Source organism: Ammodytes marinus (genome assembly GCF_949987685.1).
Source record: "Ammodytes marinus genome assembly, chromosome: 12".
Taxonomy (NCBI): Eukaryota; Metazoa; Chordata; class Actinopteri; order Uranoscopiformes; family Ammodytidae; genus Ammodytes; species Ammodytes marinus.
In genome coordinates this window covers 5,032,341-5,059,920 of record NC_137216.1, presented here as the reverse complement: position 1 = coordinate 5,059,920, position 27,580 = coordinate 5,032,341, and the positions used below count along the sequence as shown (strand labels likewise).

The window sequence follows — 27,580 nt, the reverse complement described above, 5'->3', positions numbered from 1 at the left end:
TTTCTTTTTCGGACCATTCTCTGTAAACCCTAGCGATGGTTTAGAGTGAAAATCCCAGTATATCAGCAGTTTCTGAAATACTCATACCAGCCCTCCTGACACCCTCAACATTGCCATGTTCAAAGTCACTTAAAACCCCTTTCTTCCCCATTCTCTTGCTCGGTTTCAACCTCAATAAGTTGTCCCGTCCAGGTCTACATGCCTAAATGCATTGAGTTGCTGACATGTGGTTGGCTGATTAGTTATATGTGTTAACAAGAAAATGAACCGCTATACCTATTAAAGTGGCCGGTGAGTGTATATTAAAACAATCTCCATCTTTCTGCCTTTTTTACTAGGGGTAACTGATCTGTGCTTGTTAATATAATAACATCTAACAGCGTTTGCTACAGTGAACAGAAGCATACTTTTTTTTCCCCAAATAGCCTTTAAGGAGAATTACACTACATGCCTCGACATCATTTGCGTGCCCCTAATTAATTAGTTGAGCGGTACAGTCTTAATAATATGCAGCCTATTGTGACTATACTCATCATATAGCACCCACGAACCCTTAGGTCTTCTGTCTGCATATTAACAAGATTCAGATATGGTGTTTTAATTACATTTGCAATGTTTCACCCTACGGACTAATCTAAATATAGAATCATTTAGTTATTAGAGTCGCAGATGCAAATACGTTGACATATTTTACATTCTTTTGTATTACAATTATTTTTATTTATTTTTTCTCCAATGGAATAAAATTACAAGGCATTTTTTAAAAATCAAGTCTTGACATAAAAATCATACAGACTGCAGAGACTGGTGGAGTAGACAGACTGTTGAGGACAGCATGGGTTCAGTTTTTATCTGAGAGCTAGTTCCTTCTTTATATTAGTGCCTTAGAACAAGATGCCAGTTTGTTTCAGATCCATGATTATGCATCGGTTTGTTTGTGTTCCTTGACACTCAATAAATGCTGTCTCCAATTTGTGAAAAAAATATTCTAGATTTGAAAACGGTTAGTGAAAAAAAAAACAATGAATACACAACTGATAAGTAGTGTTCCCGTCAAAGAGCCCAAGAGTAGAGCTTTGACTGTTTTCTTTTAGGTCTACTCCATGATTTCCCCGACTACAAAGTGGCTATTGGGATCCGCTCATCAACAACACTGGGCTTATTGTCTTTGTTCTCATCCCTCCACTTCATCTGCCTGCTTCATTGTATGCCAAACGCAGATTTCCTGTACAATGGCCCATTGTAAGCCTTAATGGTAGACTGCAGTGTCTATGTCGAGCCACTTGAGGTCAGTACAGCCCACAATAGCGCTCTCACAATGTGTTACTACTATATATCTTCCCTTGACAGTGTATGTGAATTGCAGGGCTACAGAAATAGACATGGTATGAATGGGAAGGCTTGGACCTGTATTGAAGGAGAACAAGAAAAGTCAATTTCATATATACAGTTATTTAAGTCACACAGTTATATTCCTTCTGAAATCCAGACTCCTGCAGGGACAGGTGATTTTTATTGTTTTTATTACAGTAGCCTATATGAAAGTATTGGTACATTCTGCAATATACACAAGACATATCCCACATCTCATCTGCTGTTACACTATTCATTAGGCTACATTTTGCATTGCATAGCCTATTAAAAACAAGGTAGGCTGGCTAACATGGATAGTCATCTCTTGATATCAGTGGCAGGTGTTGACAGCTGCATTTGAGTGACAGAATTTTTTTAAATTATGGTCCAATGCAGCTAATTTGAGTTAGTTTAAGATTATATTTTGGAGCGCTTGTACGCGGTGCGCTCAATAACAAACTGCGCGCCTCCCGCTCCGTGTCCCCGCCCCTGTTTGCGCCATTACGTCGCTATGCTGATCACTGCTGTGCTGCAAGGCAGGCGGGCAGGCAAGCAAAGCAGCTGCATAGACCCGGGGACGCTGACTACAACGGACAGTCTCACGTTGGGAAAGTGACAAACGCAACATTTGCCTATTCTGTGATTAGACGTCAGAACCATTTGACTTGTAAACTCTTCGCTGACTACATTTTCTTCATTTTTTTGACGCGCTGTGCAGTGGAATATACATTTTTCATGCTCTCGACCTGAAATGACTGCTGGTCGCCGCGTCTAGCCAATGGTTACTGCGGGGGCTTCTGTCTTGTGGATTATCCGTCGTCGCCGAGCCAGTTGCATGGTCGAGCCCGGAGGAGGCCCCGCTCTGCTGGATGGATATGTGTGAGGCAGCGGCGGACTCCCAGTGCTGATGAACACGGTGATAATGATGATGCTTGTTGGCTTTCATCGGCAGCGGGCGAACTGATCTTGGATGTTCGGGCTGTATCGCCCCCCACACACACAAACCATTTCCTCACACAGCAAAACAAATATATTCCTTAAAAACTGGACGCCCCTGGAGCAGTTTATGACGGTAAGAAAGACGCTCGTTCACAGGCCACCAGCTTTTTTTCTTTAGTTTTTTTTTTACAAGCCAGCTGACGGTAGCTAGCTTAGCTTAGCGCTGTCACTTTTACCTAAGTTGCTGCCCGAGCAGCTAAAACGGTTAATGTTGAGAAATAACATTGGAATAACGCTTCTACAATTGGTCGGTTTTGTTATTACACTCGTGTCTTGTTGAGGAGGGGTCTCACTTGAAATGAAAATAAAGCCACACAATATACATTTAATTATCTACGCTTAATAGCCAGTGGCTGTGTAGCTTGCTTGTTAGCTAGCTAGCTGTTTCTCAGCCCCATTCAATATCTCGTTGCTGCGAAACGGCAGCTAATTCAGAGTGCGCTGTATTGGTATGCGTTCATAGGTTTATTGACTTAATTCTTAAGAATGAAGCATAATTCAACTTTGTTCCTGACTCCCTCGAGTCGCAATTTATAATTCAGTTTAAATAGGCCGTGAAGCGAACTCAGCATAGTGTACAATGAGCACAGTCTAGTTGGCGTTCAGTCGAGCCCTTTTATACAGTGATTGAGTGGAGCTCGTGCGGCGTCGCTCATGTTATGATATAAAGGATAAAGGAATTTCATGTTTAAAGCCACATGCATATGCAGGTGGCTTTAAACATTAAATTTCTTTATCATAACAGCCATTAGGCCTAATTAGTGATGGTGTTTTGGGTCTAGTGAGCCAATTTTTTTTCTTTTACAGCAACGGTGGTAAACAAAATGTGTAGCTCAGTCTCTTCTAACAGAAGTGGTGTTTCGTCATCTATTGCTAAATGATTGGTGAAGCACCGGGTCATTGCAAAAGCTCCTCTCATCATGGACGTGTCACATTCCTCAAATGTCACAGAGAGGGCTCGTAAAGGATACGCTGCTTTTAGTTTCCCTGCGTCAATAATCATTCGTTTTCATGCGACGTAAAGGAGAGAAAGAAAAGGGGGCACGAGCACTCTGGTGTGCTGTTAACTGTGTGCTGCTAAGTAATGGATGTGAGGCTCTGCTGTGATGAGGCGTCCTCCTTCCTTCTCCCGATGACGTAATCCTCCTCCATCCGTGCCACATCTTTTGGGTCGCTGTCGGTTCCTGTGCTGCCTGCTGCTTGCCAGTCTGCTGCCGCTGCTGGGATCATATGGACCCTGCTCTGTCCAGTTAGTCTAGCCTCTCTCTCTCTCTCTCTCTCTCTCTCTCTCTCTCTCTCTCTCTCTCTCTCTCTCTCTCTCCCCCCCCCCCTGGCTCTGCTTCCTCTTTTTCTTTATCCAACCTGCTAAATGACTTTAGAGGCCCGCTTGTTTCTGAATGGGATCTCTCTCGTCAAGGAGGGAATTGTGAATGAAAGTTGTCCAGCAAACCCCATACAAACCCCTAATCCTTCCCCAATGCTCCACATCAATAGCATTTCATGACATACTAGGTCTGGGCGATATGACCAGCAATCAATATCACAATTAATTGAGAATTTTACCTCAATTGTGATTAATGAACAGTTATTAAAAAAAAAAATGTTTTGCCCTCAAAGTTCACTGACTAGGTTTTTACTGTAAATAATATGCCCAATATTAAGCTGAAATATTTAATATAATGAAACGAATGTCTTACAAATATTTTAAATAATGCTTTGTGGATTTTTTTTTTTTTTACACACAGCAGTATGTAAAAAAAGATATAACCGACATGGGCAATATTACGTTGGTAAGGGTTTCTGAAAATTCAGTTTGGATACAGGTTTGATCAACTGCCCAGCCCTTTGACATACTGTGTTTTTATTCATTATAAGATGGGACAGTAGCAGTTGTTTTGACGATAGCTTTTCTACAGTATGGATTTCTGGAAGGATCTATGAAAATATTTACAAATCAGCAGATGGGTCTCTTTGTCCTAATGAGTGTGTGGTTGGTCTTGACCTGAATAGTATTCGGAAATCCGGTTGCGGAAGCTGAACTTATTATCTTGGGAATTAGGCCTGCCATGTTGCACATTTTATTTATTTGGGCCACCGCATTTTGACGTAAAAGCCGTGATAATGAGGATTATTTTAAAACGGAAGTTGTTAAGCTCAGTCGGAGAGGAGATCCTAGGGTCAGACATCCAGGTTTCTCTAAAAAGACACTGTCCCATACGTCTTCAATTACTGAAAAATACAGAAAGATTAGAGCCTGTGCTTTGGCATCGTTGGCACATGAATATGATTTAGAAAAACTTTACAAAGATTATTTTCATGGAGTTTGATCCAAGTAGTCCAACCATTTTCTTTTTAATATGATTATAAGATGGTGTTCCGAGAAGAATCATGATTTGAAGTTGGAATTTCTTTGCTGTAGCTATATATCCCCCAACCAGAAGGAGTGTGAAGAGTGGATGGACTCAGCTGGTGAAGATTAAATTGCCTGTGGCAGTGACCCTGGTTTACTGGAGCAGTGCACCTGAACCTGCATCCCCAGTGTGTGTGTGTGTGTGTGTGTGTGTGTGTGTGTGTGTGTGTGTGTGTGTGTGTGTGTGTGTGTGTGTGTGTGTGTGTGTGTGTGTGTGTGTGTGTGTGTGTGTGTGTGTGTGTGTGTGTGTGTGTGTGTGTGTGTGTGTGTGTGTGTGTGTGTGTGTGTGTGTGTGTGTGTGTGTGTGTGTGTGTGTGTGTGTGTGTGTGTGTGTGTGTGTGTGTGAGACGGAGGGAGGGAACAGATAGTAAATAGTGTAAAGGGGATATGGATACTCTGAGAAGGAGGGGGCACACTGTTATGGCAGGGGGTAATGGGGATAAACTGCACCTGCTATCAGAGGGCAGGCAGGGGATCTGTGGGAGCAAGTTGGGAGTTAAGTAGTACCATCAGATCAAAAGGCATGCTTGTTTTTAAATGTGCATGTAGTGTGGAGGCACATTCTTATTTACCCACGTGTTTATTTTGTTAGGGCTGTGCTGTCCACTTTCAACAATTATACAAATAAGATAATCGACTCTGACAAGATAACATTTTTAAGTCGGGTCAAGACTATGAGCCTTGTCATGATTTTATTATACAGTTGAACTAAATTCAAGGAAATCCACTGGTAAAAAGACAGCTTTTCTGATAAATGCATGATGTTTCCAATGTGTCAGTGTAATTATTGTGGGAAATTGTCGTGCTCTACAATTCGTAGTCAACCTCATAATTGAATCGTGCCAGCTGGGTAACAATGGCAAAAACAATGACATCATTTCTGCCAACTGTCTTCACTTTAACTCAATTTATTCTCAGTTTCACTGCATCGCATGCAGGCTTCAAGTATTTGAACAACACTTTGAGAAACTGTTGGTCAACATTGCCTATAGATTGAAAGCGAGTGCCAACATTAGGAAACCACTAGAGTTTTGCAAGGAAGTTCTGCTTTAAGTGAGTATCATCACTTGATGATGAAATGGAACGGAGGGCACTCTTTAGTGAGGAACCGTGTTGAATCATTATTTCTACCTGTAGCACTATTGCTTTGATGATTTGGTAAATGGGCGCATGCTTTATGCCGTGGCATTATTGTCAACATGTTAAGCCATGAGGTGCAGATAATTCACGTCTACTTTTTTTGCCGTTTTTTCGCTTTATTAGATAGATTTCTAGAGACATAGTTGAAATGGGGCAAAGAGGGGAGGACATGCAGAGAACTGACCACGGGTCGGATTCGAACCCAGGCGCTCTTACCTCTACACCACCATCTACCATCAAGGTCGTCTACATTAACGACCTTCGCCACCTCACCAACAATCATCATTCTGATCTTGCAGATGTGTCCCAGCGTCTTCACACATTTTTAGCTAGTGCCTGTGGAGAAAGACGCACAGATGACAGCTTTTGTTGGTTAAACATCATAAACCAGCCCACATAGCTAAGAAGTCAAAGGTCAACTATTGTTCTTGGCGGGCTGAGAGGTGTATGGGATGGGCTATGAGCTCAGAACCCTTGGAGAATGGTTCAAACATTGTGTGCCCTAATGCCCCTCAATAAGTTAATGTTCAGTAGGAGATGTAGTACCTGATTGGACCAAGCCAATAGAGCAAATACAATATGTATGTAAGATGTTTTGGTTGTTTTTTTTATCTCATATTTGTCAGAACAGGAAGTGGTCATGGGTCCTTGAGTTTTACTGCTCATCCTCTTTCTCTCTATCTTAGTGTGACACCTTCTGTCTGCTGAGTCTCCACGTTGGTAAGACACACCCTACGGCTCAGCATGGGGCTCAGTGGTGCTGACAGCTTAGTATTGCTGTTAACTGACAGTGTTGGTTAGAACATTACAGGCTAGCTGCTGCAGGCAAGATACATAATCAGGCTTCAAATATGCTAGCATTTTGCGGATCTCCCATAGGCTTAGATTCATTGCCAGAAGAGCAATGGCAAAAAACTGTTGGTATTAAAGGTGCACTATACAGTTTCAAGGAAGGGAGATTAATCCTTTAAAGGTTAAATGAAAATAAGTCATTTGTTTACATTTGCAGTTAGTTTACAAAACACATTTATTCTACATGTTATTCTTCGTATTGAATAATTCTATTACCATAAATCAAGGCACCTGGAACCAAACCTATCACTAAGATGTGATTGTAAACAACAACAGTGAACCAGTAAATTCTCAAGTAGCCTTCTAACTTCAAACCAGGTTTCGACGGATCCAATATTCCAGTGAGGAAAGTATGTTTACTCAGTAAAGAGAATATACCTTTGAAATGTTTTACTTCTCTGTACCACCCCAAGTTACATAGTGACAACGATAACCGCTTTCGAAGGAATACCGCGGTTTGAAAAATTCAAGGTTTCAAAACAACTATTATTTTCTGTCATACCTTTCTAAGGTATCATTTATTTATGTTCAGAATATTCTATGTTGTTTAAAAAAAAAAAGAAAAAAAAAAGTTGTGTTCAGTTGGAAATATATATTCACAGTATATTTTTACCCAGACATTTCAAAATATCACATTTGAGAACTGTAAACACAGTACCGTAAAACTGTGGTCATTTTGCTTAAGGTTATCATACCGTCAGAATATCATACCGGCCCATGCCTAAGTGCACCTTTAACTCCACTTCTGTCACCATATGTCTATTCTCTGTCAATGTAGTGCTACACACTAGTACGGAGATGCTTTTTTTCCCCATACAAGCATACACAAATGATGACGCTGTTATTAAGAATCCCACTTGTGCACGTTTCACATTGAGTGGTACTACTTACCTTTTGAGATCCCACATTAACGGCACTCTTTATTTGAGCGAGAGCAGGCGTACTGCGACCTATGCTGACTCTTGGTGACAGCCCTGTCAAAGAGCAGCCTGTTCATGTTTAACCAAGAGGGCCAGCTGCCCTGCCCATTCTATTCTAACCCCTTTGGAAAAGGCTCACAGACCCTATTTACAGTTGGGTAGCGCTGTAAGCAGAGCCATTGATAGACAGCTCGGCCATTTTCAGCTACACACGGACCGACCCAACTGTTGCAGATTACTGATTTTTGTTTCCAGCTTATTCCTTGACTGTTGTGCGTCTTGCATCAGTAATGACATGAAGGGGAAATGACTGCAAACAAGTCATTCTGAAATTGGAGGCAAAGTGGTTGCCATACATTTTACAAATCTGCCTCATTTGGCACAGGCCGGCACAAATGCAATGTTGCTTAATGTCATGTCAACGGCTGGTAGCTCTCTAAGATCACCCATAATTGTCTTCAGCTATACAGCGCGTCAGTCCTCATTGGGATGCAGCCAAACAGCCATCCATTCAGATAAATATCCAGCCAGATAGTTAGTGGTCTGTTGCTGGGGTGGGATATGGCACAACTCTTGAGCGAGAATCATCTCGGAAGTCCCCAAACACAGCTGTGTTTATTCTGTGCAAGATACCACACCTAAGATCTCCACTCCCCAAATGGAAAGCAAGCAGTGCCATTTGAATGTTAACAACACACAGGTTTAGATCAGAAGTAAAGAATATTAGTATCATGTGGATGCACCTGTCACTATGTCACTCAGAAAATATGGAAGACTTGCACTCTAGATACTGCAGGGTTCGACATAACGTATAGCCCGATGGCCCGGGGCCAGTAAAATCATATGCAGGGCAAGTTGATTGGCCAGTCACTGGCCCGCCCGGGCCAGTGACTGGCCAATCACAGTTCAGTATCTTTTTGTAGACTACATCATGGTTCATTGAAATGCGCGTTGAGAGTCGGAATGAAAGCAGTGTTTATTTAAGACTCAATATAATAAACCTAATATAAAATATATTTTTTTAATGAAAGGCCAGTGGACAAACGATGCGTGGGTGTTTTTACAGGCGGAGCAACAAGCGGGCGCACTCTCGCTCCGTTGGCAGAGCTGCCTACCGTCCGCCTGCGAGTCGACAAATCAATCGACTTGCTTTGCCCCCTTTCTTTCTTCCCACAGCAGAGGTTGAGGTGCAGAAAATGATAACTGCGCTTTTCCTTTATCTGCCGCCGTAATGTTACAGTATTTACATCCAAGCCCCAATGGTAATACAAATGAGAGGCTTTATTTAAACGCTGTGAATGCGTCTCCGGTGATTGTGTCGGTTGTAGACAGAAACGAACGGAGGGACTCCGCTCACTGTACAGATCCTATAGTCGCGCAGTTTGGCACTGTGTTTTCAGGCTCGAGACATTCAATCAGATCGCGGAAGTCTTTCCCATTGAAATCGCTAACGGGGGGAATATCCCCGGTTATTATTTTAGCCACAAACCACAGTTCATCTGCCCGGCGGCTCACTCGCTGGCGAGATCACACGGTGAAACGCTGCTGTGATCGGACGAAGGCATTGTGTGTTTCTAAGGTGATTTAACGTCATAGTCTTAGACGAGCGTTTAACTTATGCTGCATATTTTGCACTGCATTGTTTTTTATCAATAGTTTGAAAAAATGGTCCCACACCGGACTCTTATGTGAAGCTGATACTTCATGGAGAAGTGACACTCCTGCAGCGCGCTCACGACCAGACGTGAACTCGTACACGGTGAAATCTCCCATTTAAAAAAACGGCATAACCCACTGATTTTCGGATTTCTATTCTATTTTTAAAGTCAACTTGAGCGCAAGTGGAAAACCCGTCATTCGGTCGACACATTCACATCCCTAATGCATATAGAGAAAGTAATAAAAACAGCCTACCACACCACAAAGAATGATCAGACCTTCATCTCTTATTTTTTTTTATGTTTGAACATGACTTCTGCAGGTGAACTATTCATTAAACTGCCCAAATTCAAGAATAAAAACACTCATCAAACAACTGGACTTTAAAATACTGGCCCACTCTTTCAACATACTTTCAGTTGTAGGCTTCAAATTCAATATGTTTGCCTGGTTTTATATTATGTGTATGAGCAATATCAACATTTCATATAATTAACTAAAAGAAAAATAACCAAATCTAAAGGGAATATATATACTGTTACAGTATAGATATTCCCTTTAGATATGGTTATTTTTCTAATACAGGTATTAAAATTATTGACACTAAATTATGAAGAAAAAAAAGTGTGTGCAGGGCCAGTGAAAATATACAAGGGGCCAGTAAAACTCGGATCCACTGGCCCGGCGGGCCAGTAGGAAAAAAAAGTTATGTTGAACCCTGGATAGCTTTAAGCCGACTTAAACATATTTATTTTTTGCTTCTAAACAGTGGGACAAAAATAAGCCTTGAATCGGTTATATAGGTTCCTTTAGCAGGGAGAAACATCAATTTATTTAGCAATAAACAACATTTATTCATAATTGGACTGTCGTAATTTTTTTTAAATCATTGAATCTCTCAGTGGTGCCTTTTCATGGACTGTGAGTTTCTAGTGGATTTAGCTCTCAAACGGTTCCATCTTTAAGATTTTATTTCAGATATATTGCAGTCAGATCAGGGTCTCCTTTTCTATCCCCTCCCTCCTCTCTCCCTCTGTCCAGCATTGGCGTATTTGTATCATGATAACTAATCATATGAAACTGTATATTATGGTAATGATGTTCTCAGTAAGTTGGCAGTCATAATGGTTTAATCAGTTGAAACAGCACGTTATCCAGCTAGAGAGATGAGCTAGAGACAGACCCCCTATTTCTAACACACACACACACACACACACACACACACACACACACACACACACACACACACACACACACACACACACACACACACACACACACACACACACACACACACACACACACACACACACACACACACACACACACACACACACACATACACCTATACACATACACACATATGCACAGACTAAACGGCTTCAGTTACCAGTTAACAATCAGGTAACCTGAAACAAATGACTTAGTAACTGGCAGTTGCAGGTGTTGTAAATGGCAAATCACATTCAAATGTCCCATACAGGGTCTTGGAGATCTCTCTAGCTGTTAATCCACTGTACCACATACCCCAGAGACTGCCTGTTTGCTCCACTAGCCCACAAGCCTGTAGGCATGGGCAACATAAAAGCTCCCGATATGTGTTGTAATTCATGTAATCATCAGTATATCTGCCCTATTCTGAGTCACTTGTGTGTTCTAACCCAGTTTGTAAAAAATGCACTGGCTGGATTATGCCAACAGAGCCAGGAGATAAAGCTAGCCTTTAATGTGGTTTAGGGACTGAGGGATAGCCATACTGTAGCTATAGCTTTGCAGAGGTTGGATTAAGACATTCCAGGATGATCAGTGATGAACTGGGTATGAGATGGACATGCGAGGGAGTGGTGGATGTTAATCATTGGTTAAACCGCCTACAAGGAACTTCTAAATGTTTATGAAACATTTTAATTTTTTCCTCTGATGATCATAAATGACCTTTAACAGCAAATGTGACCATCAGCGGAAACAAAGATGATTTGTGGCACATATGTTTTTGTATATGAGCATAAAAGCACCAGAGCCTTTTTTCATGTTTGAAGGTGAGGTATGGTCCTCCTGCCGCCCCACCCCCACCTTTACACTGCTCAGGTATGTGAGTACAGCTGGCTGCTGACTTTTTATTCAAGAGCTATGCTCCAGTGCGTGTTTTGGCTTGTCCTTTCCTTCACCATCCTCCTTCCCGCTATCCCCAAAAATGCACACACACACACACACACACACACAGGCAGCGACTCATGCCCCTCTCTGCACATTTGCACACCGCACACCATTTCATGCTTTGTGATTTGTTCAGCAAAGAGTTGTAAAAACCACGGCCGTGTGCCTATTATGACCTGCTTCTTTTGCAACCTTGTGTGTGTGTGTGTGTGTGTGTGTGCGCTATGCAAGCTCCAGATCCTCAGGTCTGCTTCTAAACAGCTGCTTGAAGACTCTTGAATACCTCAGGAGGTCAAAGGACGCAGTTGCTCAAGAGCAGTGGGTCAGAGCCAAACATGGAACAAAATGGATTGCGTTTCATATTGTGTTGTATCCCTCTCATGATGACAGTTATGAATCTTATTGGTTAAGGTGAAATGTGACAGGAAAAACATTCAGCTTTGTACACGTTTTTTCCAGAGTAGGCTAGATCAAATGACTTCTCATCATGTAGATAGAAAGTAGTGACATCAAGGGTTATGGAACCTCAGATCATCTCTCCCAGTAACAAATAGGCCTGCTTTGTGAATGAGTTGCATTCCAATTCCAGCATACTAAAAGACTAGCAGCAGATCATACCCTTACATATACCATGTTTCTTAGTTCCCTGCTCTCTTTATTATTGTGTTTTGGTGTGACACCTGCCAGTAATTCCTGGAGCCATCTGACAGTTTGCATGGTGAATCCTTGTTTGATCCGCTGTTTGTTTGGCTTGGTGTAAGCGCAAAGGGACTCCGTATCCTATTCAAACCATAACATTTAGGACTGCTGTTTGTATTGCATACTGCAGACTGCTTGTATTTTCTACACTGTTGTGAGCCTTGTTTATTTCATCCATCGCTGCGACCCATCCCCAGCAAGAGTTAGAGGATTGACAACACGCGTAGAGAGATATCTGGTTACAAAGGCTGGCAGGCATGCTTTTTTTTGGAGGGTGTGTCCAACCACGTGAGCTTAGATCACTGTGAACAGCACACACGTTCACATGTCCCTCCTCCCTGTGCTCCTTGGTTGACATCTGGGCCCTTTCAACTTTAACGTTAGCCTGAGGATAGGAACCATCCAATGCTAACATTTTCACCATAAATCAGATCCCCACCGAAGGACACTTTAGTTACATTGTGTACATGTTTAGAGATAGCAACTACACCCTGTGGTACTTATTGTTGGTCCCTATTCTGTAGTTGATTGGTTGAAATTATTATCACAAGCGCAGTCACTAGAAGGTGTTTGGGGGAGAAGTCGCTGTAGTGGAAGTTAGCCTTGTACTGTTGTAGAAGGGGCCACCAGATAAAACCAGTTTTAGCCGGTGTACGGTCACTTGTGCGCTATGGAGGATTTTTTTTTCAAGCATAATTCGGCCATTTAGCCGTGACACTGTGGAACTATGCATGTACATTCCTCATTCAACCTCACTTAAAAAAATACTGAACCATCGCTTTAATATCACAATATGACACCTGAATGATTAAAAATAACTATTAAAGAACAATCAATGTGACATGATAATATGATATATTTCCGTACCAAAAATCCATACATATAGATGTTGTTTTAATGTGTGTTGGTACTTGATAGTAATTGAATGAGCTATGTTGATCGTGTATGCTACAGATGAGTGGAATACAGATACATAATGGAACAGGATTTGGATAAAAAGGGGTTGACCCTAGCTTGTGCTTTCAGGAAACATTCCCTGCGTTCCAAATCGCATACTTTATACTATTTAGTATGGTAGAAAAAGATTTAGGATGTCCCGATTCTTATGGACGGATTTAGGAAGGTTAGAAGTATGTCCTACTACATCCGGAAAGATTTTTAGTCTTGAAAACAGCATCCTATTTGGGCGATTCTGACCCATAATCCAGTGCGCACGTGAAGTGACGTCACATCGACCGTACCTCCATATGAAAACAAACAGGGATGTGATGGATATAAAAGCAAGATCAAGGCGCGATGTTATGATGAAATAAGTAAGTAAAAGTATGTCCCAATTGTAGCATACTGCATCCTAACTAGATTATTTTTATTGTCAGATGTAGTATGTAGAATAGAAAAAAGAAAGAGTATGCGATTCGGGACGCAGGGTGTATCTCTTTGAAGTTATCCTGGAGCCTGTGTCCAGGTCTGTCCTTCCTTGGTGTAAGAGTAAGAGCAGTAGACAGTCAGCCTGCTCACAGACAGAACAAGCCCTCAGGACAGTTATCACCCCAAAGAGTTTTGTGAGGAGCTGCTGAGTCGGCCTTTTCTAACTCATAAATGTCTGAAGTGTACAGCAGTGTGCACTACACATGCAACTTTCTGCAGCTTCATTTGACACACGCATTTAATTTTCTTTTTGCTATGGGCTTTTTGTAAATCTTGAGTTCTATAAAGTTAGTAGGCCTATTAGCCATTGCCACTATATTTAATAACAGAACTTCAAAGTCGCGAAAAAAAATGTCGGCTTCGTCTTGTCTAACATTTCTTCTAGTTTTACCTGTGTTAGCGTTTCTGAAACAAAATAACCCAATTAGGACACATATTGTTAACTAACTAGTGGTTTTGACATTTATAATTGTCTATTGATCTTATTTCATTATTTTTTTTATTTTGATGGGTAAAGTCGTGTATTTTGGGCATAATTAATCGCTGATCGATCATTCATCGTTACGAATATTGTCGATCACGTGAAATTGTTATCGATCATATAGCCGTTGTGTTGCGCAGTGTGAGTCCCGCAGCACAGCAATGAATTTCACTATGTGGCAGCACCAAAGACTGTATGGGCAGCAATTAAACATCCTACCAGCAGGGTACTTAACTAGTAGTAGGAGACAACAGAACAGGCTCAGGCAGCAGCCTGCAAGCTAGATGTCAAAACATAAACAAAGAAGTCAAGGCGAAGTTTGGCATCGGACAGCAGAACCGAAAATAACTAAGTTCATTAAGCATTTTGAAACCTTGTATAAGTACAACACTTAAACAAACCGAATTATGTACCACTCCACTTGTACATTGAAGCCTACATCCGACCCTGTTTAACGTGCCACGTTAGCACTGCTAGCATTAGCGGCTAACTTTAGCGTCTATGCTTTCCTACTTTGCCTTCATCAGGGAACTAATTTGCACATTTTGTTTATTAGATGAAGTAACGTTAGGTCCTTTACCACTCAGAGAAACGTGACGTGCCCTTATGCAGTCTTTGGCAGCATCTTAGGAGGCGCATATATGTTCGTATCGCAGCATTGGCTCCTTGTTGGCTCATAGCCTCGGGCATTAACCAGCGCCGCATTTTATTATTATTTTATTTAAAAAAGTTGCCTTGTCTTAATAGATTGTTGTATGCCTAGAATATCTTTGAAAAAAGATTTAACTTAGTAAAAACGTCTCGGAAACAGTCTATGGTAAAAACGCTGTATTTTGGATGTTCTGTTGGCATTTTTTAATACGTAAAAAGATAACGATTAATCGGTAATCAATCGTTAATTTTCCCGATGATCGATCAATGAAATTTCTTAAAATGCCCATCCCTTATCTGTTTTACTGTGTGTCTGCCTGCCAGTTATACTGTATCAGCGAGTTAGATGTTTCTACGTGTCTGACAGCTCTGAATTTGCAGAAATCCTCAGTAGGAAAAAAAAATTGCAGTCTATGGGATTTTTCCCTGTCAGGTCCTCTGTGTATGTGTGTGTGTGAGCTTATTATCGTATCTGTGTGCAGAAAGAAAGCAAGCAAAATGGACAACCCTACCCCGAGAGAATTGGTGTAAATGTGTGTGTATGTGTGTCATAGATGAGAAAGAGAAGACGGGGAGAACATGAGAACAAGACTGTGTGTGTGTGTGTGTGTGTGTGTGTGTGTGTGTGTGTGTGTGTGTGTGTGTGTGTGTGTGTGTGTGTGTGTGTGTGTGTGTGTGTGTGTGTGTGTGTGTGTGTGTGTGTGTGTGTGTGTGTGTGTGTGTGTGTGTGTGTGTGTGTGTGTGTGTGTGTGTGTGTGTGTGTGTGTGTGTGTGTGTGTGTGTGTGTGTGTGTGTGTGTGTGTGTGTGTGTGAGAAACAGACTGCCTTGCCGCTATTTTCTGGGGCAGGCTATCAGGGAGCGAGGCTGCAGGGAGGGATAATAACAGAAGCTGTTACATTCTTGTGGTTTCTCTGATTTCAGCGTGAGTTAGGGGGCTGACTCACGGCTGCTCTCTGCCAACATGGAAGCTACTAGCAACGGGACAATAACGTGACATTTAACTTAAGACACCTTGATCTAAGACACCTTAATTACAGCACCGTGAATCTTTAGCACGCCTTGTACAAGCATAATAACGCAGCAACTGATTAACACCGGCTAAGCTATCGGCAATCATTTAGCTTGGTAGTTTTTTAAGGTTTGTTCCTGATTAATTAGCTATTAAATATCTTGCTAAATGAGTGTTTCGATGCAATTGCAGTGTACTGATTTTCTAAAGGGGCTTTGATAAACTGTCATAGCTACACGAACATCACAACATAACTCTTTCCTTGTTTAACTCCAACAAAAAAGATTCTAGAAAAAACGTAGCGCTGTACGCTGGTTGTGAATGGAATGCCATTGTGCTCGTGTTCAATAGGGGCAAGGTGACAAAACAAAAAGCATTTAGTGGTTTCAAAGAAAGAGCTTAGATTAATGCAAGCACAGGTGTTCATCTGGATACAGTAGCAAGTGACATTGGGGTCCAGACTAGGGCTGAACAATTGAAGGTATCGTAAATGTATCGTTATTGTGATATCAACATCTGACATACTGTACGATTCGCAAACACAGCTTGAACTGCAATACATGGCAGCCTATTCCATGTGCCATGCATGCACACACTCTGCATTTCAATATATTTGGCCAATCAGATGTTGCTTACCAGGAAATGCTTACATCAAAACACTGTAAAAAATCGATAATGATGAAGCCATGCCCAGTAGGGGAAGGTGGGGTGATTTGTGCAACTTTTTACTCAAAGTGATTTTAAAGTGAGGCCTTGACAGTTATGTCTCCAACTCAAATATGTACATATATTTCAGGATGTTGTGCATCCCTGGCAATAAAAACTTTGGATCTGGAATAAACTGTTTAAGAAATATAGCTTTCGGAAAAAAAGTTGTCTTGTCGCACAAATCACCCCACGTAGTGGGGTGATTTGTGCGTCATTGTGTCACAATGACAAAGTCACCATCATCATCTTTCTGGCCATTTGAACTCTCATCAGTGGTGTCGTTAAGTGGAATTGAGATGTCACTCTCTCCTGAGCTACTGTAGACTATCACTTTCTTTTGGTGACCAGCGTATACAGCCATGCCACTGGCACAACTCTCAGAAATGTACTTTGCACTAGTTGCTCCGTGCTTGTGGAACCAACTGCCACCTGACAAATGTGATTCCCCCTACATTTCTGCCTTTAAATCAAGGCTCAAAACCCATATGTACACCCTGGTGTTTCCTCCCCATTAACCTCTGCACTACTTACTTACCTCTGCACTACTATCTGTGTTTATGTGGATGTATGGGCTTTACGTCTTTTATTTTGGTTATTGTTATTTTACCTTCATTGTTTACCTACTGAATGCACTATGTACAGCACTTTGGACAGTGCAAACTGTCATAAATGTGCTTTTATAAATACATTTTACTTACTTACTTACTTATAACTCACCCAGGCCCTTGCGCACAAATCACCCCATCCCCAGAATTTTGGATAATAGGCATGATGCAGCAATTTAGGGTTGACATTGTGCTAACTATATAGACTCAAAGTGTAGCATACCAAAGCACTAAAACATGTGTCAAATGTTTTCAAACGTGTCTATAATTGTTCAGACACAATAATCAAAAAACCTTGATCATGGAAATTTTACTTTGAAAGGCAAAACACAGTTTTTTGAGCTTAAATGTGCTTATATCTTATTCCTTGTGTCTCCCTTCTTTACAGGATGAGTCAAATGGATGGCTCTTCTTAAATATGTGGTCACATTTCCAATTTCTTCCACGGTTTTCTAGAAACAAGGGGTTTTGCAACTTCCAAAATGCACAAATCACCCCACCTTCCCCTACATGGTTTTTTCCTCAATAAAATCAAAATGTCTATTTCTTCTATTCAAATTGCTATATAGTACTTGTATAGAGCAGCATTACTCAGAAGTTGCACTGTTGCATTGGGTCCTTTAAGCCCTCACTTAGTTGGGTTGCACTAATCTTCTTTTGCAAAATAAGATTAATGCAGAACGGACTGCATCATCCGGAACTGTTTAATCCATGTTTGTGAAACCCGGTTGGAGGAGGTTGCGGTATATCAGGCCAATGCTGCAGAGGAAATGTCATCCACTTATTAGGTAATACTGTACCACGACTACCCAACCTGCACTGTTCTATGTAACCTTCAAACCTTAGAAAGCTGCTGTAAGAACATATACGTTAAAGTCATTTTACAGGTAACACCAAATGCCACAGAGGTATGTCTGATCAACCAAACAGCAATAGACTAAAGCTTTTCCAAGGCTAATGTTTGATTATATATTTGTGACATGATATGATCGCCTCAACTGATCATATGACAGCACATGACAAAAGGCAGGCCGTTGATGTTTTGGTATGCAGTTAAGGCATTGGTAATATTAGCATGATAAACCACACCATTTGCAACAGCAATGACCCCGTCTTTATTAACACGAAGCCTGCAGCACTGTGCTCTGCTACTTTCAGCTAGGCTACTTTCATTGCAGTGTCTTGCTGTAGTCCATGTCACGTCTTAAACATGTTGTCGACTTTGCCGACATATTTGCCGACGTTTCGCCATAGCGATGAGCTGTTAAAGACCAGCGGCAAATCTAGCAACGGCTGGCGTATCGTCCACACTGCTTACAGCCCTCACTCATACGGCCAGTCTAGCTCCCCCCCGCCACCTGCAGCAGCAGCAGACAGACAGCACCGTGCCGGCAAGAGCTGCCAGTTGACGTTTGTACACGCAAATAGTTGTATAGGTCCATATTCAATTGGCCACTGCTTATCTATAATAAAGTTAACCTTATAGTTGTATGGCAACAAAGAACATGTGTAAAGTGAGCTTGTACATATGTGAATAGGCCTAGTTCATTTATAGTTAATGTGGTCAGCATTGCATTTTTTTATTAATGTTCCCTCTTTCAGAATAGCATTATGCAAATTAGCTGAATATGTCATCTAAATACTATAGTTACTTTTGGGCCAATAACTTTTTTCCTTAGAGAGTCAGCAGAGATAGAGGAGGAAAAATCGGTTAAAAAAAATCCCTTTTCCCAAAGGAATGTCTGAAGGATTTCACATGGTGATGCAAAATCAAAAACACAATGAACTGTATGATCTGTAAAATATGTTGTCAGTGTGGTCCAAAACATGCTGGTAATACAATATCAGTAGGCCTAATATAGTTAAAATTGGGAAAATGTGAATAGATTCGTTCATTTAATGTACCCCTTAACATTTTGAGTTAGGGGCGCCAGTGCAACTACTAAAACAAGTTTGTCTGGTGCCCTGGTATTGATCTTTGAAAGGGTGGACTTGCATTATTATGCCAGTATCATTATATTAGTTGAAAATGGTCTTAAAACGGCAATATTTATCTTATCGCAATAGTTTTTGGGGCAATTAATCGCCCAGCAAAATTTGTTATCGTGACAGGCCTATGTGAAAGCATTTTCTAGTAAATAAATAAATAAATTACAATTTTGAACCTAAAAACGAGGATAAATATGTGATCTTTAAAAAGCCTGATGGTGGGAGATTTGTATCAGCTGTTTGAGTTGTACACATGAGCGTGCACCTTGTGTGTTTTGTGTGAAGGGAACCCATGATGGCCTCGAAAGGAATTAAAACCAGTCACAACATCGCACCTCAGGACATGCAGGTGAGAGAGCAAGAGAGAGACGGGGAAAAAAAAAGAAAACAATTGCTGTCTCAGTATTTTTTTTCAGCAGCAGCTATCTTAATTTTTGACAGCGTGGAAACATTGTACGGGCGTTGAGGTGATTGTCGGGTGGGCCCACGCTTTCCTGTTATGGCCCTGTTTACCAACCGCAATGTGTTCCACCTCTTCATCTTCACCCCTCCATACAACCATCCCCTGACACCTCTCCCACTCACAGGCTTCTCGTTGTAGGAGCTAAATAATACATTTAAAGAAGCCGTTTAATCAGCTCTACGTTTCCATCACCTCTTCCTCTTGACTTGCCCGTATTGCTGCAGGGCCCGCGGCTTTCGCTCTGTCCGTATATAGTTGGCAGATAACTTCATATCCTTTAGGTGAATTCAATTGATTTTATATTTGTATGGTTGATAGCCCTTCTATCTTGAGCCTTCATATTACTGTAAAAAAATGACACCTGCCCCCCCCCCCCCCCCCCGCTTATGAAAACTTCGAGGACTCCCTTAACTGCAGCACTGGATGTTCAAAACCATCCTTCTGTCTGACAAGTAAATGTGTCATAGGAAGCATTCCTGCATACAATTTGATTGCAGTCTGCCAACACCTTTTTTCCCCCTGTATGTGTTTGTCGAAGATCAGCCCCACAGTTCAGGGGGACTTCATTTGTCGTTAACAACTGTCTGTAGGTTTAAGGTTAAGTAATATAAAATATTAAGTAAAACTTAATGCAGAGCTTCAAGCATCATGAATTTTGCATCAAGCAGAATCCCTCTCAGCAGCAAAATAGAGCAGACTTGATAAGCAATGTGCCACACACACACACACACACACACACACACACTGGCCACACCAGGTACAGATCTGTAAGAAAATCTGTGAGTGCTAGGGGCAAACAACTGTTTCTATCTGAAGATGTTTTAAAAGGCAGCAGGTGACCATGAGTGTGTGTGTGGCCACGTGTCAATGAGTCTCAGTGCGTTTGTTTAAATACCTTTTTTCTGGTCCTACTGAACTCTACCAGAGCTAGAAGATGTCACTCATTTTAGACTGCCTTTTCTGTCAAGAATAGGCCTTAGACTGTTGTAATGGGTAATGATGTGAAACTTGCATGTGCATGTTTTTGCATTCACATACCCGTGCTGTGTATTTCTGTCCAGAGAGCCTTCTCCATGCATCCAGGCAGGCAAGAAAAAGCTCTTTCCTTTCACTCTGCTTTAAATATATTTTTAGTTTACTCGTGTATCATGGCTATCTCTTCTCCTTTTCTTAGTGAAAGTCTACAAAAAAAATATATATTTAGGCCTGCAGATTTATAGGTCATAGTAGTAACTTCACATGGAGACCTGGACCTTGAACTCATTGTTAAATGAATCTGGGAAGGGAAGTGAGGCAGTGTCTTTTCAGTGCCGGAGCCAGTGACCTTTAGGGAGACAGTATAGCATGGATAAAGTAGACACATCTCAGTAAAAACCTCCATCAGCAGCAGAGTAGGTTCAGAGCTTCCAGGAAAAGGACTGTTGTCTAAAGGATTAGGCTGATGATAAAAGCCTTTTCCAAGTACTCTTTCCTCGATTACCTCCACTGCCTATCTCTCATTTTAAATGTCAACCTCAAGTCTGGCTCTATTTCTCAGCAAAAGACCCAGAATAGAACATCGAAGGATAAGCAAAAACAAATACAAATATTGTTTCCGAGTATAGTGTGAGTGGAGACGGGTAATTAACGAGATGGGTTGAAATTTGATGAGATGACCTGGGGCCTCATTTATAACGGTGTGCGTAGAAACCTTCCCAAAACATTGCGTTCGCACAAAGCCAAGAATGTGCTGCGCAAAAAAAAAGTTGAGATTTATAAAACTGTGCTGCGCACAGTTGCACGCAATCTTCCCTTTATAATTACCCACCTGCGGTGATTTGTGCGCGGACGATCTCCGCCCGGTGTCATCCCACTTCACCTCCCAGTTTCATCCCACAATCTACCATACATGGCGAATGCTAAATAGCTCCTGAATATGATGACGCACTTAATAAGCACGGAATTTTGACTGACATGAGGAAAAAAGGGAGGTAACCGGCCACAAAGAAAGCGACTGGGAAGGAAGAAAGCCCGTGCCATGCGTCGCTGTAACTGCCTCAAAAACACAAACACACACGCGCGCGCTGATCACATATCATGATTGGCACAGTCGTTATAGTCTTTGTTAAGATGTTTTGCCCAACTTTGTACTGTATGAAATATCACGTATTAGCGAAACTGTAGGACTAGCCTATATGTAGGACTATATAAAATGTGTTGTGAGAAGTGAAATAATGCATTAGCCTATAGTATATTCCAAAGCATTGTTTCCCTTCCATAGATCAACACATTTCCAACAACGTCAGATTATAGGCTAGTTTAAACTTCGAGGGTTAGTTGTTATGGGAAAGAGATGCATAAAATAATTTGCTAAATTCATAACATGATTTTATCTAACGAAATATATAGTTTTAATTAATATAGTTGGCCTTAACTTTGTACAAAACTACTTTTTACACACAGCCTAAAATATAGACTATTTGCTCTCCCGCTGGCCACTCAGGGACACACCTCCCGACGTATATGATATTATTATAGAGTAAAACTATAAGATTCAATTTCAAAATATAATCAAAATATGTATAGACCTACTTGATAAGTAAATCAACCTACATCATTACTGCATGCCATAGACAACAGTAGCCTATATTCGCAACAATAGGTACGCACATAATTGATGAAATAGATTGGGTGCCAAGGATATGTGTGTTTTTCCGATGACAGAGCTTTATTTTCGTGGTGTTGCCATTGAGTGTCGCTGATTCCCCGAGTCAGCAAAACCTTGCGTGAGCTCTACGCATGGTCAAAAGTTTGCGTGGGAATACGCACACTTCTACGCAAAGAATTCTTTTATAAATACCACCGTTTTGCCACCGCACATTTGACCGCACATTTCTGCCGTCTACGCAAGGTTTTTGTGCGTAGAAAGCTTTATAAATGAGGCCCCAGATGAGTTGTGATTGGTTTAGTGTTTGAGTGTAGCTTCTAAGAATAGGGAACACAGGCCTGTCCTGAAGGTACAGCCTGGGATAAAGGAAATCAAGTAGTCATCATGACTTTGTCTCTGAAATAATCAGGCCTTAATATGAGTATATTCATGTCTGCATTATCACGTGTGGCTACTATTATAAAAATTATTTATTCTCGTCTTGAAACTGCATCAATTTCCTCTTCAGGAGAATTTTTTCTCTTTGACCCCCAGTAATCTGTGACCCGACACACACCCCCCTCGCCATACTTCATGGCAGTTGGGTTTCTTTCACTAGAAAAGCCGTACCAGCGCCTGTGTGCGTTCAGGCAAAAGCTTGGGCTACTTTCACATGATTGGTTTGCTCAATGCTGCGTGATTCCATTCTTGTTTTTTCAAATGTTTGGATTGTTGTCGCCCAACTCAAAAACTGCTTAAGAAAATGGCTGCGCCCGGATGCACAGACTTTAAACTGTTTTGACTCATAGTTTATCATAGACTACCAAAGACGTGAGGGTACACTAGCTGGCTGAAAGCAGCATGAATGAGTGAATGAATAATATATCTTCCTGCTGGGTCATTTACATAACCCATCCCATCATGGAATTATTCAGACACATTAACAACAAAGCAAACATGCTGGACTGTTATCCCACCATCATCCAACAGCACCATACATGGACATCATTCAAGCATACTTGTAAACCCAACATATAGAACTACAACACATAATACTTCAGGATGGATCCTACTCTCAAAATATATAAACACAGTCAGCAAGTGGGTTTCAGAAGGACAGAAGGACAAAAAAGATCATAATCATATGCTACTTTTCCTCGTATTCCATGCTTCAGAGAAAAACACTGTTACAAAGCAGTATTCAATTAATTGTCTTTTCTCAGTACCCGTCTAATTAACAGGAACATGGACTTTGTAAAATAAATGTGTCGTAAATATGATATAAAGGATGGTATATTTCATTTTTGACCTTGTTTAGCCTTTTCCATATTTTTCACTTTTCACACAACATTTTGTATATGGAAAATAACATTCTCCACATTCTTCTAGTGAATCAAATATTGAAATAGTTTCTGATGTTGTAGAACAGTTGGGATCGTTCTAGTAAATATGGATAAGCATGTATAAAAATCTATGTATTAATATGTGCACAGTATGTGGTTATGTGTGACCACCGTGGTTATTATACTGCAGAAGTAAGCTTCAGCATTAGAAGTGCAAAGGAAGCCAGCACCAACTCTCTCACACAAGCGAATATGTGTTGGTTTGCTTGCACGTATTTGTGTGTTGTTTTGTTCTTTACACTGTGTGGTGTCAGGGGAGCTTTTCCACTCTGATGAAGAGAGGCTGATTAACTTACTGCTTATTGATCTTACACACTGTTAAACACACACTCGCTGAGAGTCGTGGTAAAGATATACACACCCAGAGAGATCTTTTATCAAAATCGGAACAAGGCCGCGTACCACCGTAACAAATGGTGCATTGGTTATAGTTTCTGTCAGGTAAATGTGTCTCAGTTGTTATGCTGCTAACCTAGCCTAGCAGCAGGGTGTAAGGTAGGGTGGGGTGTGTTTTGTTGCAGAACACCTGGCCTCCCTGCTGGTGGGGCAGAGGAATGTGCAGGGTTGAGGGGGGGGGATGCGGGTGGAAATGTGCAGCGTGCTCAGAACACGACCCCTGCTAACATTTAAAGGTGCCAGCGTCAGCAGAAAAGGCAAACAAAAAAAAATCAGGGGAATGTGCTGCTTTAATCAAACCTGCATCTCTGTGACTCTGCTCTCTCTCTGTGTTTCTGTGTGTGTCCACATTACTGGGTTAGTATCACTGGGACATATTAGATGAAGTATAGTCAAGTTGTTTAGTATCGTTTGTCGTAGCTATAACATATTCCAAACCCACACAAGATACACTTTAAATGCACAACCTTAACGTTGAATGACTTCATATTTTAAGGGTTATAGAGTAGGGTAAAGTATATGTAGAGTAGATGACTAACGAAAAGTAGATGTAGAGTAGAGTAGATGTAGAATAGAGTAGATGTAGAGTAAAAGTAGAGTAGAGTAGAGTAAATATGAATTAGGCAATTATGCTATGAGGCTAACGGTATGTTAAACTAGCACACTGCTTCTTACCTGGTGACACAAGGTTTTCAAAGATGATTCAGAGGATAAGAAACACACTGGTCTGTGTTATCAAATCAATAATTGAACCAGCTGTACGTCTCACAAGTTAAACTGTTGGTTGAATGTTCATGTTAAATGTCATAGCTGGGACTCGCAAGTCGCTACTCGCAGTCTTAGCTGATAGCAGGAAACCTAAACATTGTGGGTTTTCCGCACCACTGCTAGCCAGCAGCGCTGACATTTGTGCCACATGTAAATGTATCAAATGGAGTGACAGTCAAGTGGTCCTGTGTGTTTACATGCCCTGAGGGAAAACCTGTGTCTGCTGTGTACGTGCATGCTGCAGTCATGATCATATTGCTGTTGACATAATCAGACGAATGGTGTCATCATGAAAGTTTCCATAGTGGGACTGTGTAGAAACATATTTTTTGTCTAAAAAAGAGAATACAAAATACATACTTTCTTCCTCTGTTTTGGACAAATTCAAAGAATTATTATTTGGAACTTGAGTTTCCAACTTGCCACACAGCCTTTAACATTATCTTGTTTGTGAGCTTAGATCGTTGAGAACCACAAAACTGTAAATTCTGTATTTTTAACATGAAATGAAAAAAATTATCCAATGAAACGTACCTCAGCGATTCTCATTGCCAGGGGGCTTAGCGTTTTTGAAACCAGCATGTCTGTGGAAGTGGCACTGATTGGTGGAATGTGCTACTAGCCAGAGGGGGTTTCAGCACACGTTTTTATGGAGGGAGAGGAGGTGAGGGTGTTTCTCCTCCTGCATCCATTTGTGACCAATTTTCTGCGCAGTGTTAAATCATGTTTTGCCTGATGCAACTCTTTCCACTCATTTTTAAATATGAAGAAGATGGAATGGAGAACTATAGCTGGCAAGGATGCGCAAAGGTATCCTTGGATGTCCAGGAGTTCACATTGCAGTGGAGTGCAGATGAACCCAGAGAAGCTAATAAGGGCAAGGAGAGGTGGATGTGTACAGGCTGCAGGATATTATGATGGTGTTGTATGAGATGGCTCTAAAGGAGACGAGTGACATTACCTAGAATGAACTTTAAAAGAGCTGCTGCAGAAAAAAATGCCTGTCACTCCTGATTATCTGCCTCTTTGATTCAGTAGAAATCTCTGTGACAGGTGTGTGTGTGTGTGTGTGTGTGTGTGTGTGCGTGTGCGTGCACTGATGACTATAATTTGCATAATGGACTCTTGGGCCATACTCACAGTTGAAGACAGAAGGAGAGAAGAGGAGGAAGAAGGGTGAAATAATAGTTTCAAGGAAAGATCATGTACAAAAGTGTCTAGCTCGGGTTGTGCGGTCACTGTGACACCAGGGGAACCGATAGTACCTTTAATGTTTGGCACAAAAATTGTGTCACCTGTCTGGCAGAGAATGTGCTGTCACAGTTAAAAGACAGACATCCTTTATCATTTGTGTTTGCATCAATAATGCAATAATCGTGGGGCAGCAGGAGCCTATTAATGTGATATTAAGCAACACAATGTTCAGTGAGGATGAAAAAGTTATCAACATGGGTGAAACGGAAGTGAGTGAAGAGTACTTTTTTTTTGTTTTGCTCAATTCCCCAATGCTAACTCTTGTTTCCAATGCTAATAAAGCGCACTTGAATGTAGTTGAAAAGGAACATGCTGCTGCTTATACAATATTCTTGTCACTAATACTTTGTCACTGATACATTGACATGCTAGAAAAAGTTTCATCCATATTGCGTGCCTTCTAAATCCTTTAACTTTTTAAGCTTACTGATTGGCTCAGTTAGCTTGTCCCTGGGAGTTCAGATGCTGAATTACTTTTTCCAGCAAGACTTGACACCTGTCCACAGTGCCAAAACCACAAGTAACTGGTTGACTGACCATGGTATTACTGTGTTGATTGGCCAGACAACTCTCCTGACCTGAACCCAATAGAGAAATGGACTATTGTCAAGAGGAAGATGATACACACCAGACCCAACAATACAGACGAGCTGAAGGCCACTATCAAAGCAACCTGGGCTTCCATAACACCTCAGCAGTGCCACAGACTGATAGCATGCATGCCACACCGCATTTAGGCAATAATTTGTGCAAAAGGGGCCCAAACCAAGTACTTAGTACATATGCATGATTATGCTTTATAGAGGGCCGACATTTCTGTATTTAAAATCCTTTTTCTATTGATTTTATGTAATATTCTAATTTTCTGAGATTTTGAATTTGGGGTTTTCATAAGCTGTAAGCCATAATAATCACAATTATAACAAATAAAGGCTTGAGATATCTCACTTTGAATGTAACGAGTCTATATAATATATTAGTTTCACCATTTAGGTTGAATTACTGAAATAAATGAACTTTTGCACGATATTCTAATTTTTCGAGTTGCGCACACCACACAAGTGCGAGTTGTTAAAAGTGGCGACAAAAGGGCAGAGAGCAGCAAAGCCATATGACCTGCACTGGCTTTGTGTCTGTTTACGTTTTTGTATGAGAGCTGAATTCCAATACAGCACTTTTTTCACTTTTGTACACCTTATACTGGTATTGTGCTAATGTTTTATTTGTTACCAGAAATGAAGGCACCTGGTTCTTATTTGTTATTATTGTTCAAAGATGTCATGTGAGAAAGAAAGAAATACTATACATGATTTAAATACATTATGTAATACAGCACTGTCAATTGTGCTGATGTTATGTTACAATTTCCAAGAGGAGAGAGTTATACCTTGGCTGTTTGTTCACAAGGCATAAAATTAAATAGATAATTATTTAAATTAAATTTTTATTATTTTACTCTTTCTTGTGTATTTCTACTTGATACTGAATCGATTTTGAAGCATTTCAATCAATATCGAATCGAATCGATATCGAATTGTGACTTAATGAATCGAAATCGAATCGTGAGATTCTTGACAATACCCAGCCCTAGTAACTAATCTTCTTAACA

At 40.9% G+C, this 27,580-nt stretch overlaps 1 protein-coding gene across 1 annotated transcript in view; it reads left to right on the top strand.

Annotated features, from left to right (window-relative positions):
- The first annotated feature begins 1,931 nt into the window (after positions 1–1,931).
- Positions 1,932–27,580, top strand: part of ptpn4a (protein tyrosine phosphatase non-receptor type 4a) — an 88,689-nt gene continuing 63,040 nt past the window's right edge. The window contains exon 1 of the mRNA XM_080038221.1: positions 1,932–2,425. The gene's annotated coding sequence lies outside the window, so the exon portion shown is untranslated. The remainder of the gene's footprint in view (positions 2,426–27,580) is intronic.